The 12,929-nt window shown below is 38.7% G+C and overlaps 1 long non-coding RNA gene across 1 annotated transcript; it reads left to right on the forward strand.

Annotated features, from left to right (window-relative positions):
• Positions 1-5,054: 5,054 nt before the first annotated feature.
• On the forward strand, positions 5,055-9,003 carry LOC117498520. Its single transcript, XR_004557585.1, has 4 exons — positions 5,055-5,549; positions 6,187-6,221; positions 7,862-7,887; positions 8,153-9,003. It is a non-coding gene; the product is annotated as an uncharacterized LOC117498520 (long non-coding RNA).
• The last annotated feature ends 3,926 nt before the right edge of the window (positions 9,004-12,929 follow it).

Raw genomic sequence — 12,929 nt, forward strand, 5'->3', positions numbered from 1 at the left:
TGCGGCTCCGTTAGCTTCGGCCGGCGTGGACTCCGGCGGCCACCACTGGGATAATTGGGTCCCCTTTTAACATTTCCTCCCGTTTAGCATTATGGGCGTCACAGCCATATACTATAAAAGGCTGAATCATAAACTAAACTGTATATATATATATATACACATGTATAAAGGGTTACGTCCTTAGCTGGCTAATAAGCTACATAATAAGCTACATAACAAGCTAAACTAACAAGCACACAAACACCTGCTAACGGGATTAACATGTATAATATTATCATTTTACTCACCGAAAAAAGCTGAGAGTAGACTTCTTGGAAGGTCTGTTAGTACATTCAAGCGCACAGCACTACATTTCAATTGTCTGGTATTTGTAACAATATTCCCTAAAAGGCACAATCACCACGAACACGGCTAAAGGGTCAAGTACAGCAACTACAACTAACTAACGTTGTAGCCTAGCAGAGTGGACAAATTGCTGTTAGCTGACAGTGAGGCACGTACCTGTCCATCAAAGTGACCACGCCCTAATTTATGCAAAAACTTTAAGACCTAATATAAATAAAAGGGTCGTGTTAGAAAACAATTCACTCACAGATCCATAATCATGAAGGTGGAATCTAACTATATTCATAATAATATTTATTGGATCCATAGGTAGAAACATGTTTTTTTAGGCTGTGAAATTGGGCATTTTAACATGGGGCTCTATGGAAATTGCTCCTTTCTGCAGTCAGCGCCTATCGGCCAATATATGAACTGCAGTTTGTGGCACTTCCGCATTGGCGTCCCGGCTCTTCCCCAGAGTTTGCCGCTTGGTTTACACACACAGGTGTTTGTAAACATTCACCTCTCTCTCTCTCTCTCTCTCTCTCAGAGGGCGATCAAGAGAAGAGAGAGAGGGCGAGCAAGAGAAGAGAGAGAGAAGAGAGAGAGGGCGATCTAGAGAAGAGAGAGAGGGCGATAGAAGATTGAGAGGGTGATCAAGAGAAGAGAGAGAGTAATGTAACCTCCTAATGTAATGTATTACTCCTATGAAAATGTTCAAAAAGTGCTCAAACTTCACATGTGTGCTAACAGTCCAGCCGTGAAGACATCTACGGGACAGTTTTGAGATTTCTTCAAATGCCGTTGCCATGGCAACACAATGCTCACCATGAAACACGGTTTTCTCATAACTTCAGTGAAAATGATCGAAATGGCGCAAAACTTCACAGGTTTGGTAACGATGCAGCCATCAACACATCTAAGCGTATTATGGGGTGTCATCAAATGCCGTTGCCATGGCGACAGATAATTCACCATCAAGTTAGTTCAAAAGTTTGCAGTTCAAATATTCTGCTGCTTTCTCAAGCCTTTTTACTTTCTTTTCTCATCTTAATGCAAATTCATTCACTACTACTTACATCTGATATTTAACTCCTTCAGCCTATTTTCAGCTGCAGAAACCATTCAACTATTACATTATTCAGCTATTTCATTACATCAAGGCTATACATGTTTGTTTAAACCTTTTCTTTTAAATATTAAGCTTTTTCTGCATTTTTGTAGCTAAAAGCAGCTACCATTCAGCTAATAACATATTCAGCTTTTTCAGCTAAATTCAGCCACAAATGTTCACAGTTTACAGCATTCGCACGCATTTTCTGCAGGAAATGCATTTTCTAGTTCTTCCCCTTAAAATTATTATTATTATTTCAACCATACTTTGGCTCTCCATAACTTCAGCTTACTTTCAGCTACAGAAACCATTCAAATATCAAACTATTCAGCCTGTTCAGGAATCGATGGGAAACCTTCAACTTTTTAAAAATATTTTATACTTTTTGAAATATTCAGCTTTTTAAACTCTTTTTTTTAACATTGAAGTCAATGGGAGATGCCTTCAAATCCTCTTTTCCTACACTTTGCGCCAAATGCTACTCCTTCCACATACTTTCAGCTAGACACTTCATTCCAACTTTCAAATGATCACAGGACCTTCAGCTATTCAGAATTGATTTTTATTTTTGATATCTTTTACACTTTTTGAGATAATTAACTTTGTTTGGAGCTTGGTAAAGAGGCTTTCTTCAGATCTTAACATTAGTGTGGATGGAGCAGCTCGTTAAGTCTAGAGTGCTTTGATCTCAAAACAGAGTGCAGCAGTGCTCCCCAAAAAATGTTTTAAACTTGCCATAATTCCCAAACCCTACACTCCTCAGACATATTTTTTCATGAAAAACGTAGGAAAACCTCTCCTAGGTTGGAAAATAAAAAAAAATTAAGAAGAAATATTAATCAAAATGCCTCTTGAGGGCATGAAGAGACAAAAAGTCCACCTAGCTCCCAATTGATTCCCATGTTAAATCTTTCCGGAACTTTCTTCAGAACAGAGAGAAGTACACTTTAGACAAACTGCTCCCATCTCCACATTTTACACACAAAACAAAAAAAAACAACATATATCAGTTCATTGGGGTTCCCTGATGCTCACGGTCTGGTATTTTCTTTATAGGAGCCATAGTTTTTGAACAGGTGGCAAAATTGTCAGATATAATCCTCAATGCATTCTTAATGGGACTCAGTGCTGCAGTTGGAAAATCGTCATAAATCGTCACCATGGTAACCTTTCATCTCTGGGTTTACACACACAGGTGTTTGTAAACATTCATTCACTACTACTTACATTTAATATCTAACTCCTTCAGCCAACTTTCAGCTATAAACCATTCAACTATTACATTGTTCAGCTATTTCAGGACATTGGGGCTATACATGTACACCTTTTTTAAACCTTATCTTTTAAATATTAAGCTTCTTCACTATTTACTGCGAATGCTGTATGCTGTGCATTGAAATATCAAAGATATTCTGCTTTTTCATCACATGATGGGAAACTTTACATTTTTCAAAAGTTGTTATAACTGTCTTTTTAGATGTTTAACTTGTGTTCATGTTAAATCCCGCTTATATAGCGTTTCATAGTTAGTTATCTATAGCAGTGAACCTCGACGCGCGATTTTCCGAGTCCCTTTGAACGCATCACCTGATCTTCTGTCTGAGACGAACTGTGCTGCGTCACTCTGCTCCGTGTCTTTAATGGTGAGTGCTTCACATTACGTTTCTTCCATACAACTATAAATGGGTTCCGCAACATTTTAACAGTAGAAATACAGGTGTGGCGCTTTACATGAACATTGAAGTCGGCAGCTAAACGAGGAGGGAAAACGTTTTCATGGTCAACCAGAATAAAACTTGTATTGCTTGGTAACGGGAGCTAATGTTAGCTACGTGCTAACGCTAGCATAGCAGCTACAAACGTTTGCCGGTCAATTATCAAAAATCTACTTCTAAACAGGTTTTTTTCGAACAAGGTATTTTTCAGCATCTCAAGTGACCCTCCTGACACTAATGTGGGAACTTTAATTTGTCAAAATGTTGTCAGAGTTATTATGAAGAACCAGAGGTGGGAACTCGAGTCACATGACTTGACTCGAGTCAGACTCGAGTCGCATATTTTTTGACTTGAGACTTGCTTGACTAACATTGATAAAAGACTTGACTTGACTTTGACTTGGTATTCATGACTTGAGACTTGACTTAAGCTTGAGACAGATGACTTGAAAGGACTTGACTGTTTAAAATTAAATATTTGCGTTTGTTTTTGTAGTGAGATATTACGTTTAGTTTTTTCGAAAAACGTGATTGGGTGATTATAGCGCCGTGCGCGCAAACCTGGCAACCCAACCCACTAGACGGTAGGAGCGTCAGTTAACATGGCAGCGGCTAGCGTTACTCCAAATATAGTGAAGTTTGGATTCAAGGATTATGTTGTCGATGACGCTAATAAGAAGAGAACAGCGGTATGCAGGGTCTGCAGCATAAAGATCAGTGACACGACCACCAATACATCCAACTTCATTCGTCACTACAAAAAAACCCACAGAGAAAGGTGCGTGGATGTGTTGTGTTAGCTAGAAAGCTAACGTTAAGTTTAAGCTACGTTAGACTTGGTTTCAAATCGATTAAGCATTGCAAAGAGAAGACAAAACGGTAAATGAACACTAGAACCGCCAAGGGATTCATTTGTACTAACCCTGATACTGACGGGCTGTCCGGAGAGGGAGAGAGAGAGGAAAAGAGATGCCTCGTTTATTTCCCCTGTGTTATTATCAGAAGTTACTGTAAACTGTTGAATAATGTAGTTTATCTACTTTTAGTAGTTTGTTTAAATGTTTTAATTATGTTGTTTTTGTTTGTAGAAGTGCATCATTCCTTGATTTATTGTAAAATGAATCTGAACTTTTTGATCTGTTATGATGATAAACTGAAGCAATTTCTAAATTAACCCAATTAACTGAGTTTTAAATCGTCCTACTTAGTTTATAAGGAAATTATGAAGAGAAAGAAATTAAATGATTTGAAAATGATATCTATGTAGGTGCTGACGCTGTTGGCGGTTCTAGTGTTAACAGAAATTTAAATTAAATATGTGTAATGGCAAATGCCATATATGATTTTCTTACCTGGAATTCTGCCTTTTTGAACAGACTTTTTGACTGAGTCCTAGCTATATTGTCTGCAGTTCTAGGGTTAATATTAATCTAATATGATTGTCATCGGTCTAAATTAGATTTCAAATGATTAACTGTGTATGTGATGAAGATCATAGTGTGGGTTAAATCCATTTTCATAACCACTGTCTTTTAACTGATTTAAATGCGGAAACTGGGCTTATTCATCAGAATTTCGTATGACTTGACTTGACTTGCTTGACCTGAGCAATGACTTGACTTGACTTGCTTGACTCTCACCACAGTGACTTGGGACTTGCTTGATACTTGTAGGTCAAGACTTGAGACTTGCTCATGACTTGCACATGTAGGACTTACTCCCACCTCTGTGAAGAACTAAAGTACTGTTAAACTTAGTTTTAAAAGCATTTACAGCTGTTGCTAAGTCACCGGTAGGTGGGGTGGGAGTCAGTCACGTTCCTAATATAAATACTTGTGTATTCATCTATACATTAAAATTAGTAATTGTATATGACACAAGCGCCCACGCCCCACGGAGACCTGAGATAACAGCAATTTCCCTTCCGTGTAACTAATGTTATATTTTGTAGTTGTAATTGCACATACGCACAGACGATAATTTATTTTAGACAATGAGGAAATTGACATACATCCTCTTGACCCAAAACAAGACTAAATAATGAATGCATCAATCCCTGGGGAAGTAGGTTTGGTTAACGGTGTATATTCTGCCTTAAATCTTAGACCTAGATTAACACATGATTTATTTATTTTGTGACTGTTTGTATGATTTATTAACATTTATTTAAGAATAAGTGAAGTCCCTGGGAAATTCAACATTTTTAATAACACTTTGATAGTAAATAAGGAAACATACTGTGCTCCTGAAAAGTACTTATAATTCAAATGGTGTGTAAGATTGTTTTATTGAGGTGAAATTTATAATCTGTCATTCCCTTCCCCCTCCCCCTCCCCCATATTCTCCCTGTCTCTAATTTCAGACTATTACTGTTGGCGACGTTGCAGATCTGAAGTGTAAGTACACAAATAAATAATAAATGCAACATTCTGCAATAAAACGACCATATGTGATTCTAATATCTAAATATAAACCATATTATATTTAAATGCTTTAAGAAATGTATTTGAGGTTGCTGTCACTGAATTTGAAATTAAAGTCATTTTATGTAACAGAATGTATACATACTATAGTTTCTCAGTCAAGTCATATTCCAGAACTAATACATTACACTTTGATACCTTTATATAATTGCAACTGTTTGCACGGATTTAACGGGAAAACATGAGTTGGGCCACAGTTAAGTCCTTTGGAGAATAATTATGAATGAACCATTTTGAAACCCATGAACCTGAACTATATATTTACTATTCTATGTGCTTTTGATAAGCAGCCACGTTTTATCTATCTTCAGATCCTGCTCAATTAACATTAATCTATTATCATTGATATTGTGTTTAATAATAATAATAATACATGGTATTTTTATAGTGCTTCTCCAGGGGCTCAAATACGCTTTACATTAGATTACATGTTATTAGACACTTTTATAATATCTTTGTTATGGACAAGAAAAGTATAACAATATCATTGACAATAGACCACCTAATCTAAGCCTCTTCGTCCCCTTCTCTTTCCCTTTTCTAACTGCAGACCATCACTGTTGGTGACTCCTTGCAGACTGTAGTGTAAGTAAGCAAATGCATTGTATTTTTGCAATCAATCAACTTATATTTGATTGGTTTACAATTAACAATAGATTCCCATCCTAAAAAAAGTTGTGTCAACAGTAATGACATCCATGAATTGCATTCGTATGGAATAATACACTAAAGGGGGTAGTGTTGGTCTAATGGATAGTGAGGTGGGCTGAAGATCGGAAGGTAGTGAGTTCAAATCCCGCCTGGAACACCACCAATAGTGTGCCCTTGAGTAAGGCACTTATGCTGCGTTCACACCGGACACGATGCGAATATTCGCTTCGCTCTAATCGCTCCTATCGCATCGCTCTAAACGCTCGAGTTTCACCACGGCTGCCAGCTGTGTTTACTCGCATCATTCAAACAAGACGCGCTGGCTCGGGAGCTACAACAAAATGAACATATTTTACCGTGATTAAATTGTAATACACGTTTCTAAATGATGCCGAAGTAACAACATACTGATACCGGTTAGTAAAAACCATGAATTAATGCTTGACAAGTCTGCAGACAAGACGGCAGGCGAAACACCTTTTAAAATGCTTGTTTTCTGAATGAAGATCGTGTCGACCAGGCTAAGCTAACGTTGTATATGCTCATTCCACACTCATAACAACGGCCTAATAAACCAGCGACTCGCCATGGCACAGACAGTCTGTGGTTTGTACTTGTTTAACTTTTGTCCAGTTTCTGAACAGATATGAGGAGCTGTGAGCTCTGTGTGCTAACTGCTAACAGCTAACGGCTGATGTTTTCTGGTTGAACGTCAGTGACGGCAGGCTGAGATCCTCACCGCTGATTGGCTTCCGCGAGAACGCGTCACGTGAATTTGACGCTCGAGTGGAAAAAATTGAACTCTCGCGTTTGACGCGGCACCGTTCAATCGCGTGATTCGCGCCACGTCCACCGCTTCATGCTCGCCGTCGGAGCGAATTCGCGTCTGTCCGCCTCTCTGCATTGACTTTACATGTAATCGCGCCGCCCCCAAACATCGCATCGCGTCCGGTGTGAACGCACCATTAGCCCTCAGTTCCAGGGAGAATGTCCCTGTAATTGGTCATTGTAAGTCGCTTTGGATAAAAGCGTCAGCTAAATTAAATGTAATGTACACTGTGAGGTGGTCATTATTCAGGTTGACTATACATTACCCCTATTTTTTTAATTAATAATTAGACTCAAAATATTGATTTAATAAATTATATTGCTTCTGCTAATACAAATAGCCACCTCGCTGTGTTCAGACATCAAACTATTTCCATTGCAGTAATTCACAATCAATGTAATAACCAACAATATATGTCCTACACATTTTTGTATCGAGATTTAATTATCTTGTGATACAAACATGTATTAAACCTTCATTATATTTGTACTTTCTTTATTCAAAAAGATAACCAATAACATATATTTGTATTTGCCTTTAATAACTGTCCTGTGTTTTAACATGCATGTGATTTAGTAATAAACAGTGGAAAGCAACATGAAAGTACATGAGCAGCTTTTAACATTAGATAGGATTGCAATGCGCTGTGAGGTTGTTGTTTTTCTGAACTCCCTCTAAATGTTTCTTTCTCTCTCCCTCAATCTGCTGGCTCCTCCTTCCTGTCTCCAACTGCTGACTGACATAGTTGAGAACGTTGTGGTGACCTTGATAGTAAGTTGAGATTTATGAATGGAAATGTATTAAATGCAGCCGTTTCTAAAACACAGTAAAGTGTCATTGTAGTTAAATAGAGCCTTCTAAACCAGCCCTGCCTAACTGTTACATTTCCTGGCATTTCTTTTTCCACATATAAATGTGGTCAGTGCATAATGTCATAATGTTTTTAGATTAGGTTAATGTGATCAGATGCCTTCAATGACCTTTGAGCTTGGGGTTGAATCTGTTTTCTTAAATCAAAACTTTCTGTGTGTTACAGGTGCCCTGCTGTTGAGGAACTCTCTGGATTCTTTCTCTCTATCAAAACCGCATTCTCTCTTTCCTATCACTTGTTTCCACTCAATCTGATTATATGGCCACTCTGTCTATCCTATCCAATCTACCTTGCTCTGTCTAATTTTTGGCATATTCTATCTTTTGTGTCCCTCAAGTTACCAGTACTTGATCTCTGCCACCAGGTTACAAGTACTTGGTGGTACGCTCTATCTATTTTTGGTATTTCTGTCTTGCTATCCCACTCTACAAGTGAAAAGTGCTTGATCTATCCCACTCTATCTATAAGAACCGCAAACCGATTTGACGTTTGAAAAAACGCAAAAAAACGCTTGGCACTGATTTTTGAAACAACTCTTGACATTTTGGCTTTCAAGTTACCAGTACTTGATCTATCTGTTGAAAAAGCAAATCTAAGAGTCTCTCTGCTCTTACGCTCTCTCTCTCTGTCTCTGTCAAGTGAAAAGTGCTTGAACTCAACATTTAATTGTATCATTGTCACAACACATAAATTGTTGTACTAAGTGGATAGTTACAAATATATATATACAAAGGTTATACGTTTATAATTTCAATCCATATTTATTTTATAAGAACTGTTGTTACTGAATTTTGTTACCGTAAACGTATCTAATTCCTAAAGGCTGTTTTAAGTCATATTTGATTTTTGCTGTATTTATTTACTTAACTAGTTAACATAATACGATATTGTATTCATTTTCTCTGATAAACGTAAACACACCCCAGGTATACAGTTCACACACTGTTTTGATCAGAAAATAAAGAGCTTTGTTATTGTCTAACTTGTCATATACTGCAATAAAACAACCAACTGAATTGTTTGATTCTTATATTTAAATATATTTTTAAACCTGCAAATATTAAGGTGCTTTAAGGAATTAAACAATAACATTTGTGGTATTGGAGAACAACAACAATGCAGAGGAAGAACAAAACGTCCCAAGGCCAAAGCCTGCGCTGGAAAAGATCTACAGATGTTCCCTGTGCAACAAGTGAAGCAGCAGAACGTTCTGGTCCTCTGAGCAGTGGAGAAGTGAAGGTGTGTCCAGTGTCTCATGCTATAAGTGTACAACAGGGAGGTCAACACCATGCATCCTGTGAACCACAGACTTCTTATGCTGACATGGTAAAGAGGAGACGTGACAGTGACGATCTTTGTGAGGCAGGCCCTTCTCATGCTAAACCGGTAAACCAGAGAGGTCAAGGTGATAAGCCATGTGTACCACAGCCATCTTATGCTGACATGCTAAAGAAGAGACGTCGAAGTGATGATCTTTGTGAGGCAGGCCCTTCTCATGCTAAACCGGTAAACCAGAGAGGTCAAGGTGATAAGCCATGTGTACCACAGCCATCTTATGCTGACATGCTAAAGAAGAGACGTCGAAGTGATGATCTTTGTGAGGCAGGCCCTTCTCATGCTAAACCGGTAAACCAGAGAGGTCAAGGTGATCAGCCATGTGTACCAAAGCCAACCTATGCAGATATTTTGAAGAGTGGACGTGTCAGTAAAGTTGCTTGTGAGGCATGGCCTTCTCATGGAGACAGTGTAAACCTGGGAGATCAACTTTCTGAGCAACATGTCCCTGCATCGTGGAGCCAGGCTTCCCCTAAATATGGAAAATCCAGAAATAAGCAGTGCTCCTGTAACTCACTAACATTTCTTGCATTCTTCCATGAGAATGAAAACATCACCAGAGCTGACATTGAACTTGTTTTGGATAAAGGTAACATGATGTATAATGAGGTGAGAAAAACTGTTAATCACATCCATTTGACCACTGATGAGCTCCCACATGAAGTTACTGCACGCAGGTTTACCCATTATGTGGACATGACACAACTTTCCAGGTATGGCACGTTAGGAGAACCTTTACATCCAACTGTAGATAGCTTTCTGGACCTTGAGTCAGGACTGAGCTGCTTGTTAACTGAGGTGCAGTTTGCTTTGTTGCTGATGACACTGTTGTGTATTGCAGTATTTAGAACCAGAACAGGCCGGTATGGTTTCTTTGACCCACACTCCAGGACTAGTAAAGGTTTGCCTCTTTCCCCAGATTCACTCACTCCTGGTACTGCTGTCGTGCTGACATTTACACGTCTCAGTGACATGATTGACAGGCTCATGAAGTTTCACAGAATGGTGGGCACACAGTTAAACTGTACCTATGAGTTAAAGCCTGTAGAGTTTTACGACAGAAACCCAGTCTCCCTGAATGATGCTGTCCTGAACACAGACTGCAGACCTACAGCTGTCACTGTTGATGCACCTGCTCTGCTGGATGAAGCTGCTGATGAGTCAAGCTCACCTACTCTAAGGAGAAACACACCCACTGATAGTTCTGAGCACATTCTACCAGACAAGTCAACTCAAACCCCTGCTGTGAAACAACAAGAGGTCCATATCACATCTCCATCACATGATGCTCCACAGGTTGAATCAAAGTTGACTGATCAAGTGAAAAACCATGGTCTCAGTGATCCTTCTGACAACATATTTAAAGGAGTGTCTACCGAAATCACTTTCATATCATCTGTGAGACAACAGGAGGTATTACCTAACCTAATCCCTAATGCTCAAACTGAACCAGAACCTTTAAGTGAATTCAGTTTCCTTCCATCTCATGATGCATCTCACAGTGTATCATACATCTCTTCTCCATTAAATTATGTTGCCAGTAATCTGTCTGATACTGTATTGCAGGACATCTCTTGTACATTTTCAAAGCTTAGTAAACAGCAAAGGAAAAAAATCAAGAGAAGACTCATGGTCCCTAACAATAATAATCCTGAAAGCAATGCTACAAAAAAACAGAAGAAATGCCATTACTTTGCCAAGCGGTACAAAGATAATTTTGACTTTCAGCGGAAAAGAAAACAATACATTATCACCAGTTATAGAGACAATCCTGATTTTAAAAAGAAACAAAAGCAGTATTTAACCTCCCGTTACAAAAACAATCCTGATTTTAAAAAGAAACAAAAGCAGTATTTAACCTCCCGTTACAAAAACAATCCTGATTTTAGAGAGAAACAAAAGCAGTATTTCACCTCCCATTACAAAAACAATCCTGATTTTAGAGAGAAACAAAAGCAGTATTTAACCTGCTGTTACAAAGACAATGATTTGAGACAGAAAAAAAACCAGCGCTCTACCGACTGCTACAGAGACAATGATGATTTAAGGCAGAAAAAGAAAGATAACTCTACTAATTTCTACAGAGACAATGATGATTATAGGCAGAGGAAGATATCTCATATGAGTCAGTGTTATGAACATGACGAACCATTCAGGGTAAGACACAGACAACTAATGAAAAAACTAATGAAAGACCGATATAAAAACAATCTTGCATATAAGATTATGCATAAGATGCGATGTGCCATGAAAATAACAAAGAAATACAGAATGATAAATAAACAAACTCAAGAAAGTGAGAACAGTTTGATTGAGGAGGCCATATCTGTTTTCAGATTACATAAAAAGGCTGGTCCCACTTATGTGTGCACTGTCTGTCATAAAGCATCTTTTCCAAACCAAGTGAAACCCTGTAATAGGTCAAATTACCTCACAAATCCAGTTGTGGTTGCAGCATGCCTGACAGGAAAGTATGTTCATGTTTGTAATGATGTCTGCAGAAATGAACAACAATGCAAGGTGCCTGATGAGAGAAGGAGAGAGTGGATTTGTTCCACCTGCCATGATCATCTTAAAAAAGGAGTAATGCCATCCCTCGCTGAAGCCAATCATTTGGAGCTTGCTGATATTCCACCTGAACTGTGTGATCTCAACATATTAGAGAGGCATCTTATAGCCAAGTGCATAACGTTTGCCAAAATCATTCCTCTTCCCAAAGGACGACAGAGACTAATACGTGGTAATGTGGTGTGTGTCCCATCTGAGGTACAGGAAACAGTTGAAGTGTTACCAAGACTGAGAAGCCAGTCTCAAGTCATGAGAGTAAAGCTTAAGAGAAGGTTATGTTACAAAGGCCATCAACTGTTCCAGACTGTGACCTGGTCTAAACTAGTGCAGGCACTGCATGAACTCAAACACATTCACCCACAGTACAAGGACATAACCATCAGAGATGACGCTGCATTATGTGACCCAACACTTCCTGATGAGGATGAGGATGAGGATGATGATGATGATGATGATGATGATGATGATGAGCATGCATCAATGGATGAGGTTGATTATGATGAAGTTGATTTGATGGAAATTGACATGTGTGAGAAAGGTGCACTTTGTGAGGCAGAAAATGAGCAGGATATTGACATGTTGCCCTGTGATGGTGAGAAAGCAGACGAGCAGAGAGATGATGAAGAACAGGAAGGTGACATGCCTAATGGTGGATTTGCTTTGGAGTCATGCCTTCAACCATGTGATGTTTCAGAGGAGATATTGTGTTTTAATGAAGGAATCTATTCTGTTGCCCCAGCAGAAAGAAACAGTCCAGTTAGTTTTTTCAAAACACCTAAACTAGAGGCCATGGCTTTCCCTGTACAGTTTCCTACAGGTCAGAACACACTGGATGAAATGAGATGTATTAAACTATCACCCAGCAGTTATTTCAAAGCACGCCTGTTCTGTGTTGATGATCGTTTTGCAAGAGACACAAATTACTTATTCTTTGCACAGTTTGTCACAGAAATACACCTGGCTACTTCCAGCATGACAGTACAGTTAAGGAAAGGCAAGCCTTTTTTACGAGAGATGGACGACCAATCACTTCTGGTAT

The sequence above is a fragment of the Trematomus bernacchii genome, unplaced genomic scaffold (assembly GCF_902827165.1).
Source record: "Trematomus bernacchii unplaced genomic scaffold, fTreBer1.1, whole genome shotgun sequence".
Taxonomy (NCBI): domain Eukaryota; kingdom Metazoa; phylum Chordata; class Actinopteri; order Perciformes; family Nototheniidae; genus Trematomus; species Trematomus bernacchii.